At 42.5% G+C, this 27,627-nt stretch overlaps 1 long non-coding RNA gene across 1 annotated transcript; it reads right to left on the bottom strand.

The window, feature by feature from the left end:
• LOC118302453 lies at positions 1-27,002 on the bottom strand. Its single transcript, XR_004790552.2, has 4 exons — positions 26,740-27,002; positions 8,147-8,224; positions 6,266-6,367; positions 1-5,071 (listed from the first exon to the last, which is right to left on the bottom strand). It is a non-coding gene; the product is annotated as an uncharacterized LOC118302453 (long non-coding RNA).
• Between the last annotated feature and the right edge of the window lie 625 nt (positions 27,003-27,627).

The following is a 27,627-nucleotide window of genomic DNA, read 5'->3' as shown; positions in this document are numbered from 1 at the left end:
TGTCAGATGACCATTGTATTCATTACATTGAAACATTAAAATACACATTGTTATTATCAAGATATTACCCAAACCCTCTGTTGTAAACATTCTACACACAGTGTGTGTGTAAGAGCAGGACTAGTAATTTCGAACTGTTACACTAACAAGTAACCCGAGTGGACGTTTTTACCGAAACTGAGGAAGCATTCTGGAAACAGATCTAATCATCCTCCTACACACTTGACACTGCAGTCAAGTCCGTGTAATGCTGGGACCGGGGGGGTTGCTATGCAGCGCACTGTTGTGTTGTGTTGTGCTGCGCAATGCTGTGAGGGATAATGATCCGTGGCTGTGTAAGCCATTAGTGAGTAAGTGGTTATGTTGGAGCCCCTGTATCCCTGATGCCTGCTGTCACTTTGATAAATATGCAGCACACAGATGCCCCCGCATGGAACCACTCTCTGCTGCAGATGGAGCCGCCGTTCGGTTTATGTTCCTCGGAACTTATTAATTGTCGTGAGTAGTATTGTGTATTTTGGGTTTGGAATCAATGTGTGACATTGCTTGCTGTTATTCCTTGTGTGTTTGTTTCTGTGTCTATATTTGACAGGTGGTAGTGCAGTGTGGTTACAGTTGGCAGTGCGGGGACTAGCACAGTCCTGCGAGCGCACGGGCCCAACAGGCAGGGAGGCACGTGATGGGAGCCCTGCAATGAGAGAAAGGACAGCACTAGCTCTGACATGCATATCCGCTGACGGCGAGAGAAGCATCCGTGTGTGTGTGCGTTTGTTGCCCACTGCGCTGAATTCACCCTTGACTCCTTTCAGAAGCTGATTTGTTTGGGTCACCTCTGCGAACCTCCGCAGACATTCGGGGTGGACTTCCCGCAAAGCTGTCTCTTTTACGACTGCTTATTTTCACCTCATTTCACACCAGTATGAGATGGGCGCCTATGAAAAGGCTCACTTCACGGTCCACTGAGTAGCTGTTTTAAAAAGAATACATTAATAGATGCACTCCCCAATGTCCCCCTAATGCCGGGCAAGTAGCCGGTCCTCAGAACCGTATGCTGGCCTTCCCTCTTTCACAGCGTTGCTATGAAAGGACATTCAGTACAAAGCAAACGTATATATTCATTCACGGTGAGTGTTTGTTTTTAGCCGGGGTGCCTCTGTCCGACATGCAGATTCAAAGCCGTGATTCTATCAAAGAGTGGAGATGCCTCAGCTTTTTGTCTGTGTGAAAGGTTGGAGGAAAAGAGGCTTTTTCATGGTCTGAGTCCTCTGTGAATCGAGCTTTACATCCTGCTAAACTCTTCTGCAAGTGAATTAGATCCATTATACGCTGAAATCCTCGGGGTCAAACTGACACGGATAATTGTGTTTTCAATTTTCCCTTCCCTGCTTCTCCCTTTTGCTCGTGTATTTGCATCGGTTTGATTTAGGTGTTGAGCATCGAAACCTTTCATTCTTCCATGTTAGAATGAATAAGATGTGTATTATAAAATCTTTTCACCTATTTCTTACAAGAGCTTTCTCCACCATCAGACCTATTGTAGTCGTAGCTACCTCACTGACTGAAACTGTTGCAAATTCATGTAGCCCTTTGTGTTGTCATAACATAACTGAAAGGTTCCCCCCGAGGTTTCAAAATTACACCTTGAGTTGTGTGCACGTTCAGGTTTGTGCATGCTCCTGTAGTACTGTGTCCGCGTGCATGTTTCCAGACACAAGTGAACCTGAGTTCACAAAGAAGAGTTTGCAACACAACAAATGCATCAGTGCCGGAGAGAAAAAAGGCCTGGAACTTTTTCAAATGTGCTAGTAGGTTAATCTCCAAGCCGAGCACTGGGCTATGCAGCGCTCCCACTGGAAACACTGGTCTGGGAAAAAAAAGCCTTACTGGCTCGCTGTGGCTCCCCCAGTTAGAGGACTGTCACTGCTGTGGCCAAGGGACCGTTCTGAGAGAGCGGAGATACCAGCTCTATTTTCAGGACAAGCCAAAAACCACGGTTTTGTCCCAGTGTGCGAGTGAGCAGGAAGACAGTCCTCTTATTATTTGACTAATCTCAGGATTAGGAAAAGCAGCTTTGGGCCTTCAACTCGGCTGTGGCTCGGGAGGTAGAGTCGGTCTTCCACGAGCCCGAAGGTTGGTTGTTCAGTCCCAGCGTGCCGTTGTGTCCTTGGGCAAGCCACTTAACCCTAAATTGCCTCTGACGACCCTTCCAACACTGTCTGAATGTGTATTATCGTGATATCGTGAAAGCTCTATATATATATAGTCCATTTACCATTTAACTCCTCCTCTCTAATCAGCCTCCGTGTTTTCAACAATCTATAACTGCTCATTCATCTTTGCAAACAGGCACTTGATAGAAAAACAGGAATGAAGCCGGGGCACTGAATGTTTGCTTTTTCAGTGGTATTACTGTATATTCTGACTTCCAGCATCTTCAGCAGCACTGCACCAGTGGATCAACATTGAGAAACTGCATGGACATGGCTTGGATTGACTGTCCCCCTTTCACGGCATCTTCTTCACAAACTAAATTTGTGTGATCCCTTGTTTCTTTTTTTTTGGGTTAAGCTCATAATCTCTATCAATAGACCTGCAGTATTAAGGGGCTAATCTAGGCGTTCCAGCAAAAGCTTCTTTGGCGATGAAGTATCCTCGCATTGATCTCTGTCAAACCACCAAAATGTTCGCGATGAACTTTTGTCCCTTCAGAAACAGCAAATGTTCACATTTACATCCCATTTATTTTTCATGTTTTATGTATATCTGCCAGCTGATCATAGGAATCAGAGGATGTGAGTAAAACAACATCTTAGATCTAAGATGGCCAAAAACACACCACTCTGCCTACAGTGCTACTGGCACATTCCTTAATATCACAGGGGATAATTGTGTGTGTGTGTGTGTGTGTGTGTGTGTGTGTGTGTGTGTGTGTGTGTGTGTGTGTGTGTGTGTGAGTGAGAGAGAGTATGCCTGAGAGAGAGTTTTTGCTGGAGGCTTTGTTCAGCTCAGCACCGCCTGCATTCCTTGAAATAGGATTTTGATCTTTTGCATTGAGAATGATTTCAGTTTGTTTGCAACAAAACTTTGACAAGCCGCAGAAGCGATGGTTTGTAGGAAAATGTGTACAAATGCATGCATATGTGCGCGACTCCCTGTGTGTTTTTCTGTGTGTGTGCTTGAGTGGCCACCTTGGCCAGAATCCCTGGGGCTTGCAGATGGTAACCAAACATGCCAGCCATATAAACACACCTCCGGAGCCAACCTGGAGTCAGGGTCTTGTATCCTGGAGGTGCTTGCTGCCAGGTTACAGCTCTCTTGGACAATGACATATTCCAAGACGTCCAACTGCCTCCCTGCTCAACACAGAACCTCATCACACTGAAGATGAGGCCTTTTCTGCTCCGTTACAGTGGTCAACAAGACACAAGAGCCAGTGAGACCACAAGTTGTGTAAATTATTCATTATAGAGTGAGTTGGATCAAAGAAGAGTTAAATAGAGACTGTTCTCTTAGTCATCACAGGAAATGTCCAAAAAACATGTTTCTACATTCAAGTGACAAAGCCCTCTAGTGGCTGTTGTTAATATAACTCTTGTCCTGAAGCAAAAGAGAAAATGATCTGGCATTTAAAAAGACTAGGTCAGGGTGGATGAGTGGCCCAACACAATGTTGAACTTCTAACAAGGAAGACCAATGTTCCTTTCCTTTACGTCCTGTTTCATTTATACTAATGACCCATTGACAAAGTGGCTCACTAGAAAAGGATTATTAGGTTTTTGCCACAAATCAGAAGTTTTGATGACAAGAGACGGCAGAAATATTCATGAACTCACAGTATCTGAATATGAGGAGAGGAGATGTGGTACATGACTCTCATTGGTCAATAGCAATCAAAATGAAGATACAAGCCGCTCTTCCTCTAATGGCTGTTAATTCATTTTTTTTTTTTGTTTTTTCATCTTACATCAAGCTTTTGACATCCCAATTTCAGGCTTCACATACTATGTTTTGAGTCGTATACAATTATGATTTGCACAAACCTTACTTTCAGTGGTGCTGTATGTAAGGCTACAACGCTTATTAAATATATTCCTCAGCTCACGTTAAATTGATTACTGGTCAAATCAGTACATTTCTCTGAACATTCATCAACAGATTAATATAGTTAGAAAATGAGACTGGGATATTAAAAAATATCCAATTCACCATTACAGTCAACCCATTTCACTGTAATATATTTTATGCCCTGAAATATGTGAACTTTGAGGATCAGCAGAGGGAGAGAGAGAGTCCTGAGTCTTTAAGATGTGTGTGACAGAAATGACTCTTATCCCACCCTAGAATCCTCTGCTCTCTGCCATCAGCACGAAAGGCGGGACAAAAAAAGAAGAAGAAAAGAAATGCACTCAAAAGTGTTACACTGACAGAACAACCTGCCTGTGTGACCCAGTGTGAGGCAGGATGCAGAACAGTGCCAGCGTTGACAGGCGGGGATGTTGACTTACCGGGGCATTACACCTTGGCTGCTGTCCGCATGCAAACAAGTAAATACAGGTAAATATATATATACGAAGAGTGAGTTGTAATCATCAAATGGTGACGCACACAAACAAAAAAATCACCCAACCAGAAAGATTGCCATCCAGCTGCTGCTGTCGTTCTCATTCTAGTGGAGGTGGTTGTGTGTTTTGGTCAAAGTCAAGTGTGTTTTTAACTAGGGGTCAATCATGGGGTCCTCCTGCCCGCTTGTCCCAACAGAACGCTGCCTCTCAGCCGAACGACTGATCAGCTACCAGAGTGGGCATATTCTCTGAGTGTGACCTTGCCTCCGAGTACATGGTGTGACCTCGCACAGAGGCTGAAAGCCGTGAAAAAGGTAGAAAAAAATTAGGGGGAGGGCAATGAAGTGAAAAGACATACTGACAGAAGCATCCCTTGCCAACAATACAATCCTGTCCCAGGGAGGAATAGTCTGGGATCTGTCCTCACCAACTTTTGACCTCGCGTTGCCGGCATTCGCCAGCTTCACTGTCACTCTCATGACACTTCCTCTGTCCAGTTCTCTGCGTGCCTGCAACGAAAACAAAAGTGGCTGAACTAGAAACGAAGTAGGGCGTAGAGATAACCCAGCTGCCTAGCCAGGCATTCCTTATTCCTTTGGCTTTTAATGCCGGCTGTGATAAAATATGCATGTCGTGGCGTGGAGGGGAGCTACTTAAGGTGGACTACTTTATGTGCCTATAGTCTGCATTGCTGTTGTGTGTGTGTAGAACAGAGTACACATAATGGAGTCCTCTTTAATGGGCTGGAGAGCATGACCAACCTCCCCGTTGCCCTTGTGGACATCGCTTGGCTTAGTCTCAATTTGCATACACTGAAGATGCTTCAGCGGACGATAATGGGAAGTATGGTTCCCATAGGAGGAGGACCTGTAGCGATATGAGGTCAACCAGATGCATAATACATGTAGCATAGTACTGTGTATCCTGATAGTCCATTTATTTGTGGTAAAAACACACTTCCTCACACATAAGCAGATGACTGCATCAGCTCCAATTGCAATCTAAATGACCACAATGCTGTTGCGCACTAAATTGAACGCTAATCTTCACCAGTGGTTAAGTCTACAAAGCAGTTACAAATAACCTAACAGACATTCTCGCGCATTAAATGTGACCTAGTATAAGTTTGAGGCCTCACATTTGATTATTAGAGTTATTTTTGGTTTGCTATGATTAGACTTATATCAATCCCCTTCGAAGCTGACAGACTTATGATGCATGACACTTCGCTGCTGAGCTATGGCAAAACTATTACTTTTAAATCCAGCCTAAGTCAAATTCATGTTCACAGCTCTGCAGTTCACCCAGTCATTTTTCTTATAACATGGATCGGTGACTCATCTCTTTTAAATTAAACTCCCCTGCACAAATCCTCCCACAAAGGTCGCAGTGTTTGCAATTAAAATAATGGTTATTTGCAATATCGGGGAGGTGAGTGACATTAACTTAACAAAGGCAGTAAATTACACAAAGGTGACGGAAATTATTTCGCGACTATCATCACAGCAGAGCAAATGCACAAAGAAAAAAGTGCTTCATTACAGGTACCTTAACGTACCAACTAAAGTAAACATGCAAAAATACATAAGATAACTTGAAGTTCAACATTTTGGAGAACTCAACGTATTCACTTCCTTGCAGAGAGCTACATGTAGATGAGACTGATATCACTCACATGTCTGTACGATGTTAGGGCTATGTACCTGATCTAATTTTCTTGTCCAGTAGAATCCTGGAGTTGCCTGGTAACCGGTTCTAGCCAGGAAATAGTCCAGTGAGTGGTATTGATCTTCTCATCCACCCGTCTGCAGATGAACATATTTCCCACAAGGTCAAAACTATTCTTTAAAGAGCACCTATTAAGCTTTTGCTTATTTTTGTCATGTAAATGGTGAAATGTCATATGTTTGTATTAAACTTAAACTTAATGAGGTAAAGGTGTAGGTAAAAGTAAAAGTAATCCCTGGGAGACAAAAGCTAAGGCGTCAATTCATATAAGCTGCTCCAGGTAAAACAAATAAATTCCAGTCAGGCACTTTACAGACTGTGCAACTGGTCTTACAACTGAATCACAAGTCCATGGACACCACAGTGGGTGACCAGAGACTTTATGTATAGCAATATAACCTTAATAAATCGAGTAGCCTGCCACCTCTAAAAGAACGAACAGCAGAATGAAGCAGCAGAAAATGAGGACAGAGTTTAAATATGAACTCCACCGCGGCTGCAGCCGTTACGCAAAACGTTGTTGATGCTCTCACCTGCAGTCACAACAGTCTGTATGTCTTTTTTTTTTTTTACAGGTGAATCCTGTACAATCTGCTTTAAATCTAAATTTACAACACTTTAAATTATACCCCGTCCACTCTCTGGTCCCGGACTCACCAAGTCGACCTCTGACCTCTAGCGGCCGTGTACATAACTACCGCTAGAGGTCAGAGGTGGACCTGGTAAGTCCGTCAAGTTTGTGTATTTAACTGGATTTCATTATATTCTGTAATCGTGCTGATTCTCTGTCACCTTAACCCTAACCCTTAACATCACCCTTACCTTTACATGCTCATTCATCATGAGTTGGTAAAGAAAATAAAGGCCCACAATGCTGTAAAGCGGAAAAAGAATTTGCACCGTACTTCCTGTCACTTGTAGAGGAGCTATTTTAGGGATACAGTCCACCGACTTTAACTCTACGGGCTCTATGACCGGTCCGCGGTCCACGGTTAAAGCAGCGAAAAGCAACTTTCGCTCAAGTTTGCGAGTGGATCCTGATGGCGTGGAGGAGTGTCAAAACATGCAACTTGTTTGTTGAAATGTTAATAAATGGGAGCTTCCTCAAGCAGCCATCTCTTTCCCGACAATCCCCTCTGTGCACGAACTCTTACATATGGTAATTAACCATTAAAACACCAGCGGCTTATAGTCCAGTGCGGCTTATTGATGTACAAATCATTAAATTTAGCTGCTGCGGCTTAAACTCCGGTGCGCCTTATAGTGCGGAAAATACGGTACAGCATTTAGCCAGACCAAAGCTCGCACCTATTGGTCGCCCAACATGGCCCAACAAGTGTATTTGATGTGGGCCACTTGCCGTGGTCGCTGGTCGGGGCTTCAGTTCAGCAGCTTCTTCTCCTCTGTATTTGCTGATTTGGCTTGGATTTTTGTTGTGTTATCAAACAGTTACTTCCTTTTTTTTTGACAAGCTTCACACTGAATGTTCAGGGTTAGGGTTAGAAATTACTGTTTTTTAAAAGTACACAGTGTCAAGAATAGTCCTGTAAATAGGGAGTTAAAATCAACTATTAATAATGCAAAGCTATGCTAGTGTCCCAGAATAAGAAATACTGAGCTGGAAATTATCATAAAAATAAACGTGTCAGAAATCATGTTAATTGCAAAAAATGTGACAAACAATTTGCAGAGTCTGGATTTTAGTTTAATAGAGGGGATGAGAACCTCCAGGCTGTATAAGTCCTGTAAGACAATCTGATTTGCACACAAGACAATTCGTATATACAAAGAATTCCCATGACATCAATTGATTTTTTTCTGCGATAAAGGAAAGTAAGCATAAAGAGTGGACTTACATGATCCCCTCTGGCTGTATGCCTGTCAGGTCACGGTCAGGGTTAAGGAAACATTCATGCAGACAAGCATCAAGGCAACTTAAAGGGAAAGGAAAAGTAAATATGAAATGTTGCACTTCCCAAGAGAAATAGATAGACAATTATTTTTTGTTGACATCAAAGACAACCCTGTGTGCCTTCTTTGCGGGGACGCGGCAAATCATGTTCGTCATTACATGAATGCGTTGTAAGGACGAATGCTCTTAGATGAATTTGTAACTCTTTGCAGGAGATCGTGTTTTCACAAGACTGCATTCTGACAGAACAAGCTTCGATGATGAGACCTCATTCAGAAGAAGAATATGTGACTGAGCCTTGTTGCTGCTTCTAGAATTTAGTATGGTCAACAAAGGATAAAAAACTGAAATGGAACCTTCTCTCTCAACCCTTGCTTTGATAAAAAAATGTCATGCTTTTTAGATTCTCCCTAAAATGTGTAAAAAAAAATTGCCATTCCACTTTGAACAGATAAAAGTTAAAATCACACAAACTAGCTCTGATTATTAGCAAGTACATCAATTGCAGATTTGCAGTGACCCCCGTAGTAATTATTGTGATAATTATATGCGGGTTGAGCATTCCCCACATTTTATTGATTGCCATTCTTGTTCACGGCAGATGCCTGCTGATGATAATCAGCACTCATTTGTTCAAAAGAGACACAGTCGGCACCAGAATGAAGGAAAACGTGGCCCGATTCAGTCACTTGCTTCTGGCTGAAGTAGCCCAAATTATAAACGGAATCAGATTTGGAACAAAGGAACGTCAAACTGCGACAGTATTAACATTTCACTCTCTTCAATTCTTGACAAATACGTATATATGTCCGCAACAGACAGGGGAGCTTATCAGTTGTAGTAGGAGGAGGTTATTATCCCTTTATGGCAGGAAGTGGATCAAAAACACATGCAGGACATACATCACAGTTGCAGGTCGTGGTTTACACTTTGCCAGTGATTAAAGAGTCTGTTTGCCATCCTACACACGCCAACAATTGAGATCAAACGCTGCATTTTTATTCACAATCCCACAATGCTGCCACAAACACATGTAATTACAGTTCACTGCGAGCTGTGCTATTGCGGTTTCACAAATTCACAGACCCGTTCACCCATTTGTGCCCAGAATATTGACGACAGCTCACCAAAAAATCTTGAAAGATCTTTTTTTTTCCCAGCTGTTTTTCAGTCGCACAGTAACGGCTCGCAGTGTTTGTGGAAGCGATTATCATTTTGACACTGTTTGTCATTTAATCTGACCTCAAAACAATCACCCCAGTTCTTTGTTTTAGGTAAATAGATGAATTGTCCTTCCCTATTTAACGTTCAGTTGGAAATGCCTTCAGCAGTGATGAAAATCTTCAATTTCTTTTGGCACTTAGCAAATGATACATCTGTTTTCATTTGAGTTTGAAAAGCTTCCAGCGCATGTATTTTTCTCATGGCCATTCTCAGCTGCTTTTATCGAATCCTGACCTTTTAAATCCCTGAATAAACTAACTTTGAAGAGGCACACTGCAAAGAAAGATGTGTTTCAGAGCCCGCTATTTGGCGATCGCAGCTCTGCCTTGTGAAATATGTCTGACAGGCTTCCTGGCAGCTGGCTAATGGCGTCATCAGTGTCAATGTAAATGATCAGGCCATCTCCGGCAAAATCAGCTTTCTCTGCTCTGTACAGAATTACGACATCCCTCACGATGAGACCCGGAGGACACACACAACCCTGATTACATTCCTGCTACAGATACTGTATGTGCCGTGAAACTGCAGGAGACAAACAGAATCAGTCTCTTAACGCTGCCCTCATACAAGCAGGTTTGTTTTCATGACCCTGCTCAAGAGATGCTTTAAACCTCAACAACATTCTGGTAGCCACATGTTTCTGCCAGACCCGGATACACATGATGCCAAAAATACAGGCAGTCAAACGTCCACAAAACGACACACACACACACAATTTCCCAAACACCTACATGCCAACAGCTGTGTGTTCTGGCGGGGGTTATTAAGCCAGTGGCAATGATTGAAATATGCTTTTTTTTTAAGCTGGAACCCTGAAATATGGCTCTATCTGCTGGTCTGCACAGCCACACAACACATATTTTAATAAAACATTCATCTTTGCAAACACAGCTTCTCTGAGCCGCCACACTGCCCCCCACCTCACCTTTTTCCCGTATCATGCTCAAGTTGCCTTATCCAAACCTCTGTCGTCTCAACTTTCTTCCCCCATCTCCCCTCCTTTCTTGTCTTATTCACCCAACACAACTTTTGGCAACAGGAGCTTACCAGGGTTCTTAATGCCTCAAATCCTTAGAGATAACCCCCCCCCCCCCCAAAAAAAAACACAACAAAAAACTCCCCAATCAATTTAAGTGTAAATAAATGTATGTACAGCCAACCACCCGCTGGAGAGCCATGATGTCTCAATGTCTGAAATTAGGCCAAACACAGTCCTCTATATGTTATAGATATATAGACATACGTAGATATATACACAAAAGCACTTTTATTTGCAGATGACATTCCTCTATTTGTGTGTCTTGTCCTGGTGTGTGGATCAGTGGACGAGGTCGCCTCATTGTCTGAGAACTGTCTCTTCAGTCACTGCTGCACTTTCTGTCTCTCTGGCTCTCTCCTTCCTTCAAATCACTTCTTTGCCTGAATACAGAAGAGTCACCAAGAGCCAAAAACAAGCTGCAGTCTGGGAGATTGTGTGTCAGCCATGCATTCAGGATCCAGGGGAAGTTGATACTGTTATGGCCTGCTCCTTTAAAAATAACAGAAAAGGCCCAATCTGCAGAGGAAGCAACAGCTCTGTCATGGGAGGTCTTGTGGGGATGTCACCGGTGTCACCGCACATAAAACAAAAAAAAAGGTACTGACAGTTGCAATGTGACAACTGTGGGACTTGTGGGAGATGTTTAGCCACGGCAAAATGAATCAATGTACATGACCCACTCACAGTGGGCAGTCAACTTCAACAAGTAGTAGCCATTTCTTGCAGGGTTGCAGGCTAAAGAAAGCAGCACGTACATTAGACGTTGAGCGCAAGTGGATATGCAAATGTACAGATACTGTACAAAGAGTTGAGGTTATGATAAATCAGGAGCACAAAGATGAAAGAGAGAAAATAGCGCCATTATTGCCTCGTCCACCCACACAAAACAAATCCTCCTGTGACAAGATGCAAAACTCACAAGAATAATAGGGAATTTGATTGGCAGATGCAATGATTCAACCAAGGGAATTCATCAGTGAATTCTGACAGATGTCAATGCGTGCGTGCGTGCGTGCGTGCGTGCGTGCGTGCGTATGTGCGTGTCTGAGAGACAGCTGTTTAACTGAAAGAATAAAAAGGATGGAAGACATAGTCTTGTTGTCTTTTTGGCACCATAAAACTGGAAATCACTACTGAGTGACTGACTGAACAGCTCAAATCAAGACTGAAACCCTGTTTGTGTGTATGACAAGCTGTCAGTGTGTGTGTGTGTGTGTGTGTGTGTGTGTGTGTGTGTGATTGAAAAGAACAGCAAGTTTTGCAATGAGGTAAACTGAGCCTTTCTGAGAATGACTGTGATTCAGTGTGTGTGTGTGTGTGTGTGTGTGTGTGCGTGTGCGCGCGCGTGTGTACTGTGTAAGTGTACCATTATCACTTTCATTCCCTATTCCTTCTCCTAGACAGCACATTGATCCACCAGTGTTCGTCTGTCTCCAACCCGTTCTGTTGTAAAGCAGGCAATTGGGCACAAAGAGAAAGGGCAACTTGGTTGTTGTCTCCGGCTTCAGGTGAGCGGACGACAGCCCTGGTTAACCAGTGCTTGTTACCTTGATGTTGAAGTTTAGCGGTTCTTTTTTTTTTCCTGCATATTTAAACACTAGACCAAGCATCATGTCTTGGTGCTGATTCTCCCTATGCTTAAACCCAGAAAGTTAAGCAGACAGACAGTGACTCATGCTGATGTACAGCTGGATAGTTCACACAGAGCTCTGTAAGTCTTTGAGTCCCTCCAGGATGTATCGCAAATCACAACAATTAACACAAATTCAACCAATCCCCATTCATTTTTGCGCAACCTTGCAATTTTGTTCAATCACCGCGGCTTTCCCTCAAATTTTGACAGATCATCGCAGCTTCCCCTCGAGTTTTAGCAGTAGTAGTGGTCCCTCGTGCAAAACCTGGCCATGGAGTCATAAACAAGCAGTTCACCGAACTCACTTTTCTGTTTCAGATTTTGAAGATGCAGACATCTGTGACACGAACATCTCGCCAACAAAATGTACTGTCTAATGCCCTGCAAGGCAATTCCCTGATGTTTAGGTGGAATAAAAAAAACACACAAACCAAGGTCATTGATTGACAAATATTTATTTTCATCTGCAAAACACACACTGAGGACAACAGACAACTCAGCTTGACAGAGGCTGTTGCATCCAGATCTATTGAAAATGTAGTTTTACTTCTTCCTGCCAAACAAGAATTAGATATTCAAAATTTTCTGAAATGTTTCTTTAACCACATTGAGCAAGTGCCCATTACAGTAAAAAGACGTTCCGTCAGCTACACTACAGTGTTTACTGAAGGCTGTTTGGTGCCCCTGACATCGTTCCCTATATGCTTGTTGAAACTATTGCTGTTTATCATTGAATGTTTTTTTCTTTGATGATAATTCAGTCGGCATTATTCATTCCACACACTATTTTAAGAGAGAGACACAGATAGACGCTAATTGTGTTTGTTTGTCCGTCTGTTTGTGAGTGTGGGTATCACATGTGTCGTCTTCCTTGTGGAGGGTCCACATGAAGTAAATTATAAACTCTTAAAGTGAAGACGTGAGTCCGATATACGCTAAGTTGGTTTTGCTTACTCTACAGTGTGTGTGTGTGTGTGTGTGTGTGTGCGTGTTGTGATAAACACCACTGAAACGGTACTTTATGCAGACACTTGCAGAGTAGCTGTAAGCAAACAGAGCAGACAGTCTGGGAAAACAAGGTAAAGGGTAAAAAAGATCAGTTTTAATCTTCTCATTTGAAATTCCGTGAATCCGATTGTTTCCAACGCTCTGTACCACTTTTCATTTGCATGTCTGTGTTTCATCTTCAGCGCTCTTTTTGCCTTCACTTCTCCTCAGATTCAGCCCTCTGCCTAAAACTATGTTACAAAATGAGAAAGGACGGTCCAGGAAAGGACGGGATTAGTGAGGAGAAGCTGGGAAACATAAGAGGATGATTAGAGTCCAGATGGCACACCCTAACTAATAGTCCAAATTATCAGTAATGGGCAAGGTTTGGGATCAGAGCGCAGAGTGTTTAAATCCCACCATGACAGCTATAGCTCGCCGCTGGAAAGGAGGCTAACAGCTTCTGATTGGGGGAGAATTAGTTGTAACGAACCGGGAGACAGCCATCTTTAACCAATCATGTGTCACAGGTTAATGAGCTGCGCGTCACCGGATCCAAGACGAAGCCGATGCAGCGGTGTCAGTTGCAGTAGTCTCTCCACTCGCTCTCACTTCACACACACTCACGCACGGACATAGTGGCAAAGATGTGAAAGAACACGTGAAGATAAGGGCAAGGTTTCAAAAATCCTAGTCTTTTAATAAAATGTTAAGGGTGATCTGACCCTAAATTATTCCTGTACTTCAACCTACCCATAGCCATTTCTGGTTTAATTTGACCTGCAAGCTTTAAGGCACACGAGATGTCCGACCTCCATCTGAATGCAACTGAGGTGCTTGTGTTTCTGTTTTGCAGATTGTCTCAAGTGGCTGAGGTTGTTTTCATCGAAAGAGATGCTGCTTTTGAATTTCTAATGCAATTTCTCAATGCTGTGAGCACCACAAACTGCATTCTATTCACCAACATGGTAATCGGGTGGAAGTCAAATGTCAAGGAGACAAGAAATTTCAAATCCAAGGTAAGTACGATCAAAACTATCTGCGTATATAGATGCAACTAGGGACAGGTATGTAAGAAATGTGTTGGTTTGTAATTTAGACCAGTGGTCAACTGGTGAGAAACTAAAAAAAAATATGTCCCTCTCCCACACTGAATTACATCATACATCATAACTTCACTTTGATGTACCTTGCAGGCCAACAGGGATTGATTTTGCCAGTATAAACCATGCATTATTGAAACGGCGATATCCAAGAGGGGACTTGCTGCGTTCATAGGATTTCACTGTGTGGGCTGCTGTAACTGGCAGAGGGCCATCGCCCGGAGACCACAGACACATCCTACCCAAATACAGGTCAACACAGACATTTGACTCTGCTCTACTCTGGCGTCTCTTCTGAAACATCAGACCTCACCAGAGCACAGTGAACTTGCTCTTGAGGTTGTGTTTACACACAAATGCATGCCCGCCATACACACACACGCAAAGCTCATCCAGGAGGAGTAAAAATAAAACCGGAGCTTCATCATGTCATTTTAACTACAACATTTTTGGTAAAATTGCGGTGCAAACGTTCTATAGTCTTACAAAAGGTTCTGCAGCTGTTGCATTTGACTGTTTAAGTTGAAATTGTTTGAGCAGTCTTATCACATACAGCCAAATATGCTAATGCTTACATGTGTGCATGTAAAACTCTCACAATATTCCTATAGCCCTGTAGAATATGAAAAAATGCTGCCCATCATGTATTTTGCAGATTAGAGACGATAAAGACTTGTCAACCAACATGAAAAGTTGTATTATTTTGCACTGTAATATATTTTAAGTCTCCCCAAAGACATTACTGTTGAATATGTGCTGTAATTAGCAAACTCTCTCATCTCCTCTGTAACTTGTCTGTTTGTGTCGAATACAGTCCTCTGTGGCTCAGGGGGGAAAGGAGGGATTAGGTCTGTTTGAGAGTTTTGTATCAAAGCAGAATTAATATTAAAATGTGATTTAAAATACTTTATGACTGACTACTTTGATAGCAACAACAAAAGCATGGACTTACATTTGTTGATTTGGTTATTGGTACGTGCGTGGGAGTGTACTATTTAATGGGTGGTATTCATTGGCTTGTGTGGGGCCCAGCTCTGCAGCTGGCTTCTGCTTTTTCAAAGTTGTTTTTTTTCTCCTCGTTTCACAGATCTGCTCAGTCATAGCGGCCAAACGTTTGTCAGCAGTGGTGGGACCCTTTCGCTAATGGCCGCCAGCCTTTGACCTACGTTTCACCCATTCTCCTCATTGCCAGGAATCTGTCATATCTTCCATCGATATCTTCCGTAATACTGTACCTAGAATTTTTTCTCCATTTTCAGTTTTTCGTCTGACAAAATGCAAATGCATTTGACCTGCTTGACAATCTTCCCTTGTGGTTAATGCAAATTTACTCTTCCCATATGTCTCCTTATCAAGATGTCACGTGCACGAGGGAAATGAACTGCATTTCATTCTATGCATCTTAGGTAATTAATGTTTGTGTTCTGAAGGGGAACATCTGTTCCTCGGTACAGTGCTGTACCTATAAGCAATCCCTGTGTGTGTGTGTGTGTGTGTGTGTGTGTGTGTGTGTGTGTGTGTGTGTGTGTGTGTGTGTGTGTGTGTGTGTGTGTGTGTGTGTGTGTGTATGTGATTGTGTGTGTTGCTCTATTGAAAAGACAATGGCAATGTAAAAAAGCAGCAGATTCAGCTGGCAACACACCACAGAAATAACCACCTGTAAATCACCCCTGCCTTCATTTTTGTAATTTAAGTCACTTTGGATCATTTACATAACATTTTTATATTTTAAATTGAATTACAGGTACACTAGCTACAGCACACCTCTTATTTCTTGAGCCCTTTCCACCATTTGCCCTTTTTTGAAATTTTTTTTTCCTCCTCTCTGTGACAGCTGAGATGAATTATCAGCATTTATCTGCAGACTGGTTTTCCTCGTGGGAGACACACATTCACGCACAACTGTACACACACACACACACACACACACACACACACACACACACACACACACACACACACACACACACACACAAACACAAACACACACTGTACAGGCTTGGCAGTTATCCTTATAGGCTAATTGTTTGGCATCTGTTAAAAGTCTCAAACCACTGAGTTTTAATCGTGCCACGGCATGTCGGGGTAGAGCCGCATTCCACCACAGATCCCTTCATAGTGCTGATTTAAGAGACCTGGACAGATGGTTAATGGAGGAGAGACTGCAGCTGTTTACAATACAGGTGCTTTTTTTTAATTTGAGCAGTATTGCCACTAGTTTGGAGGTCACAGCGACTGGCTGTCCTTACAATAAATGACGCACCTTCATATGAATTGTAAATTGGACTAACTTCCTTACCCTCGCTTGGCGTTTGTAATAGTGGAAAAACTGCAAAGTAACATGCTCAGAATGTCAATGCTAAGATGCAAATGATGAGCAGATAATGATAATGTTTGCCAAGTTCACACTCTTTGTTAAGCATGTTAACGTGTCAACATTTGCTAGTTAGCCCTGAACAAATAGCAGAGTTGAGATTAATTTACCGATGTTTGCTGAAAAACCAAAGAAATGGACAAATTGAAAATGTGACGGGTGATGTAGCTACAGTAGACAAAAGGTTAAGGGATCGCAATTCATCCTGAGGGTGACATTTTTTTATACAACTTTTCACACAGCCCTCACGTTTATCAGGTATCACTTCACATTTGCTACAGACCCTTACAGCTTGTGCTGATATGGAAAATCGCAATTATCAATTTTATTTATAGCCCCAAATCCCAAATTTACACTAAATGGGACCATAATTTACAAAATGAATACTTATGTTGAAGAGGACTGCAAACTAGCAATTGAGACCACAAAATGTTTACTGATGTTATAAATCAAGTAGGGGCCTTTTTTCACAGGCTTCTATAGAAACTGACTTCTTTTTGCAACCAGTGGAGTCGCCCTCTGCTGGTCATTCCACAGAATACAGGTTCCAGGCACTTCCGCATTGACTTCACTTTCAGCACCCGATAAATAAGGTTCCTTATCTATACAGTCTATACAGGTAAACTAAAATTAGCCATAGACCTTTGCCTGATGTAGATATTTTAACCTACATGCGGTACAAGTTTCATTTATTCAGTTATTCATCCTACACAATATTCTATTGTGGAGTTCCGAGGAGGAATGGAGGAGTCTCATCTGGGGAGAGAAGCTGCTCTGTCGCCCTTCATGAATTACCTGTTTAGTCGCCACTTCATCTCAATCTTACAAAACTTGCACATGAGAAGAAATTGTGAGGATCAGGAATTGATTCCTCCGGGTCTGACAAACAACTCTTTTTTTTTTCTTTCCCCTGGTCACTGAATGATCTGCTCAGCACATTTGTTTTTCAAGCCTGATGAAATGGATCGAACCAGGTAGACAGGTGACATTCCTGCTGCGGGTAGAGAGGACCGCTGGCCTTTACTGGACTCTAATTGTCTAGCCTGAACACGTGAACACTGGGTAAATGTCAGGTGTTTTCTGAGGAACGTCAGAAGCTACATTTCACTCCACTTTAATACACTTTTTTTTCTTCCTCCCTCTTCTTTCATCCCTTTCCTTCTCCCTGATGCCTGTCTCTACTAGATAATGTCAGTGCCTCCAGGGTGAATTGAACAGTGTGATCTCCCCTTCTTCGTCGGTGCCTCCACACCCTCTTCTTCTTCTCGGTCTTCTTTATTTATCTCCTCATCCTCTCCACTACACCTTGTTTCCCTGATCTGCTTCCCCTTTCCGTTTTTGATGGGCCCAAATCTCCCCCGCCTCTATCAGACTTTACAGGGGGATCAAACTCACTAAGCTCTGAATTATCCGGCTCTGCTAAAGGTCACAGGCCTAATCATCTTGGATGATTGTGAATGGAACCAGCAGCAGTCATTAGCTGCACCCTGTCTGGAATCGGACCAAAAGGGAATAACAAGAACACACAGAAGTTGTTAACTCCAGATCGGATGGAGGGACGGCTCGGAGGTCTAATGAACAAGCGAGATTTAGAGAGACAACATTTTATGTATATTTAAATTACTCCCAATACTGTAGCAATATATTCTAAGTGTGTATTTTACTGTAGGTTTATAGTTAAATACACTTTAAAATATGTATTTGTTTAAAATGAAATAAAAAGCTGATGAAAAACTGAACACATCTTTTAGAATGGGTGTTGTTTACCGTATTTGCACAGTGAAAACATGCAGTAAAAACAGTGATAAATCACAGTGTTTAAAACCACTGAGGGGAGAGATGTAGTCAATAATAAGTGTGTGAGGGACAAAAGCCCAAAGGATATCTAAAAAACATCTCACCACAAACGACAAACAGACAGAACAACCATGAAAAACATCAAGGCGTCAAGCTAAGACACAACTGTGTGGATAACACAATCTAAATTATAAGCAAGAGCGTGATGAAGAACTCTGTAATACCAAAGACATACTGTATTTAAACCATCGAGGGAAATGAAGTGAAATAAAATTAAAATTGCCCTAATACCAGACGGGATAACGAGATGTGTGTGGTGTTGTATTCGACAGAAAAATTTAATACGTTATGAGAAGTAACTCTTCCTGTCCCTGGATTGTATTTTTGAAAATATTGATCCGCCATTAGCCATCTTCATTAGCAATAACTGCATTATGGTGCACACTAGCAAAAGTTCACATGCATACTTAAAATAACTATTGTTTTGATCATGTTGTCTTTGTCAATGTTTTACTGCAGGCTGCATTCATGGCTTGTTTTTTACCACCAAATGCCCCAACTATCACCGCAACGGCATCATATACAGGCAAAAGTATGTGTCACAGAAGGGAGGATATGATGATTATTCTATTCAGTTAACATCTGTCATGCGCGGTGTATTATATCAGTGTCAAAATATTTGGTACGGTGGCACAAATTACTAAGGGTCTTATCTTGCACCTGGAGCGAAGCAGTTGCAAACGTGTTGCAGGACCGATGCAATTCGCTGCCCAGCGCCCACGCTGTTTGTGTAAGTACACACTCGCACCCATCTGAGCACCCACGGGTGTGCTGGCAACGTGGCGCCTTCCGGTGCATTGTTTGCGTATCGCTCTCTCGGGGCGGCGGAGGTTGATTGCACCAACAAGTACCTGGTCTGATGTCAACGGTGCAGTATTGCTTCGTTACTTTGAGGGTGAATTATCACGATTGCTGCACCTACGTTGGCGGGTGCAGAATGCAGTGGCGGCTGTTATCTCAACATCTGAGTTGGGGGATTTGTTTTGAGCACTTTTCTGTTCTGTTCCTTGATTCTTGCACAGGTGCTAAAAGAGGTTAATGCTGTTTGAGTCTGTGGCATAACTTTGAAAGTGGGGTTTTCTGGTCAATTTCAGAAGTGGCACACCCCAAACCACACTTAGTCCCTCTTTTAGGTACAAGCTCTTTGTTTTGTCTCCGCATCATAGAAAGAAAAAGAACCCTAACCATTTCAGAATAGGCAGTAGTTCTAAACAGACCAGCACAGTACTTTGCTCAGCGCTGACAGAGATGCTGTCAGCCTGGAGGCAGTCTATCCCACTCTCACCCGTCTGTCACTCAGTCAGCTTCCCAGCGCCTCCACTCCCCTCCTGATAGCTCGCTGTCAACTCTGATGCTATCTATCGTCCCAAGTAGGTATCATTCCATCAGCCCTGCAGTGTGTCTTTTCCCCGCTCAACCTCCTCGACTTCCTTAATTCCCCCCCCGGCCCCCTCCCCAACATCTCTCTCACCGTCTCACTCTCTCTCCCCTGTTGTTTGTGGATCGATGGGTTACTGCTGTGCTGAATGTCAGGCTGTCAGACAGAGGACACACCGGCGGCTGGAGGGACGCCAGGGGACGAGCGCTGACTTCGTGTCCCCGCGAGATCGGCATTGTGGTCGCGGCAGTGAGTGTGCATGTAAGTTTCTCTGTGTATGTGTGTGTCTGATGAGAGACCATTGATTTTCACCAGTCACTTTCACGCCGCAGCAGAGGAGCGGGAGCAGGTAAAGGTCACAGGAGAGTCGGCTCAAGCTCGGCACGTACGGCACAGATATTGTTTATGTATGGCAACAAAGGCCGACCGTGGCATAAATACAACAGAATCCCTGCAAATCATTCCACAAGCAGACACCGGATCTTATTGCTCTCTCAGAGAAAGTGTGTGTCTGTGCGCTAGTGCTCACAAGAGACCCGAGGAGTATTTACAGCGCAGTTACTGTATCTCACTAAACCCTGTAGAGAAACTGGTTCCACATTTGTGTCTTTCTTACTGTATTTCACTCAGTCCTCTCTATTTCTGCAACCACAAAATAATAACCACAGCCTCTAACAGCCTCCGAAACACCGACTCCTTCAATTACCCGAGTTCCAAATCTGGCCTCGACACACTGCTCAAAAGTTCTTTCTCTTTGATGCAAGACAAATGGCATTCCGACATTTTCGGTGATGAGTGATCCGAGCAGAAACTCCATTAGCTGTTCCTGGAATAGACTAGCTTTCACCATAGCCAACCGTTGTTTATGGAGCACAATGGAAAAGGATGAAAAATCAATGTTAGAGCTGCAATAGAATTTCCAAAGTTGGCATCATATCAGTATATTGGTGATGAGCAGTGTAAACAGAATAGATATATGCATACAGTGCTCCAAAGGAACACTTTTTGACAGGATTAACACAAAGATGCAAAATGAATTTCTTTTACAACAGATAAATACATTTTCCATTTGTATATCACATGTGTAAAGCTAATTTCTCTCGTAAACGTAGTCTGCCTCAAAGACTATCAACCAATTTTGAAGCTCATTGTTAAAATTTTTCTGGGGCCACAATACTTCTCTGATCAACTTATTTCCAGCTAAAGCAGGCAGCTGAATCCAGTTCCAATCTGACGAATCCACTGTTTGCCAGACAGACAAGAAAAAGAGCAGCTCAAGAGCCAGACAAGAGTTGGTTGATATCGGAACAGAGGTAAAAAATAGTGTGAATAATGGACTCGCATCAACCCGGAGGACAGAGACTCAGAATGAATGCTAATGTTGCTTCACATCTGTTGGTTGTGCAAATGAGGAATTGTTTACTCACATGTTCTTTGAAACAACTTTATGAGGTGATAATATGACAGTGTTGTCTTTACATCCTTTTTCAATGGCCCCGAGTGGCTGAAATGAGTCACTTGATGCTGATTTAAATGTGTCCTACTCTATGCAAACTAAATGTGCAGTGCCTGCAGTGCTTGTAGATGTTTTGCTCTGTTTGGCTTCCTTTTGTTTGCTTTTTTCTGTTTTCTGCTCTGAAACTCAACTTCAAAATGACCTGCGGTCACTTCCCAGTGTTTTTTCACTCAGGTACCAACAAGAGAACAGCTTTCATTGCCCGTGCTGAAACAACAAAGTGGCGTGAGCCACACTAGATGAGAGGCAATGTTTATCCATCTTTCCTGTGCCTCTTTTCACCCTCTTTGCTTCCTCCTCTTTCTTTCTTACTTTACTTTCCCATCTTACACTACACACGAAGTCACCAAAGGTCAGTCTCTTTAATCTCCTCTGACACAATCATTACTGGATTCTTCTCTGGACTTCTAATGAATATGGATACACATACACACCGAGGCAAGCTTGTGAACATGTGTGCACGCACATACACACACACACACACACACACACACACACAAAATCACATTCACTGTCTATTTCTAGCCTACAGTACATTTAGATGCATCTTGTTGCTATCACCCTTGTGACTCGTCGGCCATAAAGGCAGGAAAATGTGTCCTCGCTGATACCTCTCCAGCTGAAATATTTGAAGAGAAATAGCATTCTCAGTCAGATGTGAGGTCGTGATAGCTTTAATTTCACACATGTGTGGGCACAATGGCTGGGAGAGTGCTGGTGTGCACCACTGGTAATATGAAATGTATTTGTTTCTCTCCTTTTGAGCAGCGTAAAGCCTCGAGGAACAACAGATCAGTCATCATCAACATGGTCATAATCTCGGCCCCGCGGGAAGCTAACTGCTGAGCCCCATTCTTCTTGTTAATTATTACTGTTGTGTGATTAAACAACATGACAGTTACAGCTAATGCTGTGACGAAAAACATCATCAAAGTTTTGTTCAAAGTCAAAGTAACATTCTCCTGACCAGTGACCTCTTGTGGTTACATAAATAATGACCACAAAGAGTCCAAGGGAGGAGGTCTGGATGGATGTTTGGGTGCATAAGACTCAAGCTGTGTCCCGATTCAGCGGCGCCACTCGGCAGTCCCATTTTGACGGCTCATTCAAACGTGGCTGCCAAAGGTTCCTTCCATTCCCAAGCAACGAAGGGTCCAACGTGTTGATCCTTCCCTGCCCAACTTATTCCAGCTTTCACTGTGACGAACTTTCTCGTACTGTGGGCAACTGCAGCTGTGTTCTAGGTGACAGCGCTAGGGGCGGAAGACGCTGGTGACGGAACTTTCATGATTATCAATAGCTTAGATATTTCAGTCTGGACCAAATTTAGTCATTTTTGCGTCGGTCACTCTAGAAGTCAGCAATAAACAACCCGTTTTGTTATTTAGATTTGAGAACTTGTGGGCTATGAGACATTCACTTCATCTTGGAGGGTAGAATTAATTCTACTTGGATGTGTAGCAACACTTCACGCATTTACGCAACACAAGGTTGATCAGGGAAATGAACACATCCGAGCTGACTGTCTCCAACTTTCTCCAAGCAATAATGGTGTGATGAAGCACCAGCCAACAGTGCCAACAGTGAGATTGTTGCTTCATAATTTATTATCCTCCAGGGAGTAGTCAGCCATCTATATTTAACTTCTACCAAAATAATGGGTGCAATATGAGATTTGGATAAAGTGCTGCAAGATGGCAACCCATTCACACTATGGATGTTGTTGTTTTGGTCCATAATGTATTAACATCAGTGTCTTTCTCTTGCTGAATGCCAGCAGGCATGAATGAACCAAAACAATGGTCAACAATCGTCAGTTCTTGCTGGCTTTTAAAACTGTAACCAATAACTGTTGTAAATAGAATACTATCTACATACTCAATACATTTTCGTCTTAGTTTTTCTTTATTAATGGATGTGTATGACAAAACATCTATATGTGGACCAGAGGGCGTCACATAATCTGCAATGCCACTGTGGCCCGGCGCTGGTCTTGGCACGACCCAGGGCCAAGTTTTGAATAAAATTTCTGCAACTCACCTTACTTTAGTAATAAATACATTTTCATTGCTGGCTCAATAGTCCAACAATAACAAACAATGTTTATGTTTAAAATAATGCTGGGGGCTCTCCATGTCTGCAAGAAACACATGGCTTAGTCCAGATGGGTTGCATCGTAGCACTATTGCACTTATTTTAATATCATTATTCTAATAAGAGAACATCTTACAATCAAATCTCAAATGCATTTTTGTTGACAACAATTGTTCAAAAGCAAAATTGAGCGAGTTTTGGAATTTTAGAATATTTCTGATGCGTCTTGGTTCGGTCTTGCTAGCTAATATTTAATTGTTTGATTAATCAATTGTCATTTCAGCATAAAAGACCTGCATTATAAAAGTGGTATATAGTTGTGTACCTGTAACAGTAATCACTGACTACATAAAATCGCAGATCTTATATTTGCATGTTACACCCCTGCAGAATACCATTGACACCCTGTCACTGCTGCTCCATACATTTACCCATTTTTCATCTTTGTCACTCAGTTAAGTGGACAATGAGCGTTAGTGGGATACAGTGTTATCGTAAAATAAATCCCCTATGAACTGTGATGTTAATGACTGTATTCGTATTACTGTTTCTAGGTGTCAGGGCCTGAAGGTACTGTGGATCTTGATGACCATCACAGTATGATAGCACCACTCCCAGCCGCAGATTGTTAAGGAAAGCCAAAAAAATAAAATTTTAATTTTCTCTCTAAGGGCACCGTTGATCGTTTCTATGCAGCAGCAGGTACACCAGTTAAATTACAGGATGGCACCACTTTATATATCTCTCTCTCTGTCTCTGTGGCTCACTCTTTCCACAGTGAGTCATGATGGTGTTTCCTAATGAGGTTTGGCTGTTCGGAAACTTCCCTTTTGCACTGCAAATTATAGAGAGCTAAAATTAAACCTCTGCCTCGTCAGGCCCACTTTTCAAGACATTCAGGGAGATAAATAATTGAGTTCGCTGCTTACGCCATGACATCTGTTCTTTTATTTATGATATAAAATCAAGGGCTGATTGCTGTTCCGCTGACCACGCAAGCACATTTTACCTGAGCCTGAACCTACTCTAACATGTGTTGTGAGTATAAACATGCTATAAAAAAAAAACATGTTGTTCATCTAAGTAATGTGTAGACCTCTGATCTGTTTCTGTTCCATACTTGTAAGCTCAAAACAGGCTGACCCCAGCAGTGTGAAAGAGTTGTAGTGTGGTCAGTGGCGCTCCGCTTCAGGAGCACCGGGACATTTCCCAGTGGCCTTAGGGCCGTTTCAGCCTGCCGCGAGCTTGATCGGCGATGATACGACAAGCAAGAATGAGTCGACGGACCCATTGCATCGCCTCACCTGTGTGTGACGGTTACACCTCACTGAACTGCCGAGGCCCCCCGCAAGCCTGTGTGTGTGTGTGCTGCGCCGCTGCCATCGTAACCCCTGTCTTTTTACACCAAGTTTGTCTTAATCAATAATAATAATCATCTGTTACTGATCAACAGTCGTAAAAGTGAAGAGTCGTAACCAGACAGCGGTCACGTGATTCTTGTTTACCCTCGTTCGGGGAGGGAGAGAGAAAGGGAGAGAGAGAGAGAGCACCAGAAACTATCCTTTGTAATAACATGCAATTTCTAGTGGTTTTATTTTATAATTTCACTGTTGGTCAGGGAGAAAGTTTTGTATTTACACAGTGAACATAGTGGCCAAATGTAACTCAAGTCCGGTTCCTCGTTACATCAACAAGGAGGATTAGTCAACCAAATTAGCGGTCGGATTGGTTTGTGTGAGGGTTGCCTGCGGTGGAGTCAAATTCCTGAGATTTATTTATTGTTTCAGTCCACCCCTGTGTACAGTATATATGAATATTTCAGATGGATGACTCCCGTTTTCCACTCGGGCAGCTGAGTAGAGACAAAGGCGAAGAATGAAGAGAGCGTAATTTGTGACCTTCTTCCGTAACCTCCCGCACACGGTGCGTCTGGAGGAGAGACACCTTTTAGCTCTTTTTCTTGTACGTGCATTTCAGGGGCTTAATCTAAAACAAGTGAAACTCTCTGGCTGTGATGTAATAAATGGAATTTCCTAAATCTAGCGGAAAAACTGCAAAAACAGTGCAATATTTTATGTTAAGATATCTCTGCTCAAAATGAATGAAAGATAAAAATAAGTTATCTTTTTGTGTGTAGCCCATCCCTGTTATGACAAGTGAAATGAGGCTGAGATAATATGAGATATGTAATCGGCCTGATTTTAGTTTGGCTGAATTCAGCAATTTACTTACTGTTCTCTGTTTAAATCTGCACACAGGCTGTTTTGCTCTCTAACTTTTTTTATTGCATTAGTTTTTATCCTTCTGGTGGGTCACGTTGCTTCCGTTAGCAAGTAGGAAAGGAGGTCGAAGGGAAATAGAAAATTGAAATAAATTATTGAGCGGATGTGAGACGTTAAGTTTTGTCACTGCTAATTTGTTTCAACCAAAAGCTCTGTTGTCCCAATAAAGTGCTGCTTGACTTGAGCTGCTCCATAGGAACCTGATCGGGCCTTGGTTCCGACACAATTGGACCAAATCACTCATCATTTTTCTCAACATGAAGCAATATAGCCACACAGCATATTCACAGAACGGTTAGAAACTGCGCCACACCTCAATATCAACCATTTACACCTGTATGAAACACAATGAAAACAACAAGCAACTGAATCAGCATGTCGCATAAACACGACAATTGTACATGATAATATATTACCAATGACAGATTTGATAGCTGCTGCTACCAACATGCTAACAACCCAAGCTACATACCATGCTAACGCCCAGCCTCTGCAGATTCCAACACTGTCCTTCCTTACTGTCCGATATGTCCACATGTGACAGTCATGATATTCCAAGCTAACAACACAAGCTACATATGAAATCTCAGAGTTCACTGGTTCCAATAGTGTGTTTATTATAACCCATCAAATACGCAGCCGAAGAAGAGCAAAGAAAACGTTTGTTTCGTAAAATGATATCTGGAATCACACGTGCTACATGCTAAACATGAAGCTATGAAGCCACACGGCACCTGCGCAGAACGAGGAGACACTCGGCTACACGGCAACATCAACCCTCTTCACCGACACGAGACACAAGTAAAACACCAGGAACTGAGTCAGCATATCACATAAACACGACAACTTTACATGATAATATATTAACGATGACAGACTTGATAGCTGCTGCTACCAACATGCTAACAACACAAGCTACACATCATGCTAACGCCCAGCCTCTGCAGATTCCAACACTGTCCTTCCTCTAACTCGCAGACAAACAGTCAGCTCACCAGCCGCTGACCAACGTTCGTATCAACACAGCGACATACATGAATGATGTCTTACCGTCGAAGAATTCGCAGGAAAAGTTGTGTTTTGATCCATAAATCCGATTCCGTTAGCTTAGCACAAAGACCGCTCGTCATTTCAAGATATTAATCCGCCTGGTCCGTCCTACTTCGACTACCTCGACAACGCGGAAGTGGCAAGTCAAATGGCGTTGGGGAAAACAGGCGTCACGGTGGGCTCGCCCCCTCACAGATAGCGAATCCGTTGATTCTACTGGCTCTGATGGTTGTATAGAAGTGTCAATCAACCAGTTTGACCAATGCGCTGCTGAGATACAGCCTTTGTACTTCTTGTTGAGTCTGTTCAAAGGTCTGACCACATTACGTTGCACTACAAAGATCGTTTATGGAGAGACAGATGCTCACTCGTCTTCATTAAAACAGTTCTATTAGCTGTAATACACACTCACAGAGACATGTAGGGAAATTAAATGAGTTTTGCAGTAAGAAACCTCACATGGAACAGAGTCCGTGTGACCATGTCCCTACCAAAGCCTGTAAATTTGCCCTGATTCACTATATTAGCATGACATTTGGCACAGATTATGTTCAGATGTTGTTCTATGGATTTATAGAGGAATGGGCTTCATCTGCATTATTACATAGGAGATATTCACCGTGATTCACTTTTTATTTTTAAACTCAAACCAATATATTTTAATAAATCTCCATTTCTTTTTCCCAGACTAAAAAAAAGAAAAAGAACTCTGCGCAAGGCTAAGCATTTTGAGTGAAAGGTTTACTGTGACATACCATATCTTAATAACAAGGAAACAGTAATACCTTTAGCAATTATAGTGGAAATAATCTCATCCATTTAATTGGTACATGCGACAACAGCCGTATTCTACATTTAAATGTCATCTCAAACGGATACTCCATTTTC

The sequence above is a fragment of the Scophthalmus maximus genome, chromosome 4, assembly GCF_022379125.1.
Source record: "Scophthalmus maximus strain ysfricsl-2021 chromosome 4, ASM2237912v1, whole genome shotgun sequence".
NCBI classification, from domain to species: domain Eukaryota; kingdom Metazoa; phylum Chordata; class Actinopteri; order Pleuronectiformes; family Scophthalmidae; genus Scophthalmus; species Scophthalmus maximus.
This window is presented reverse-complemented; position numbering and strand designations above follow the sequence as displayed.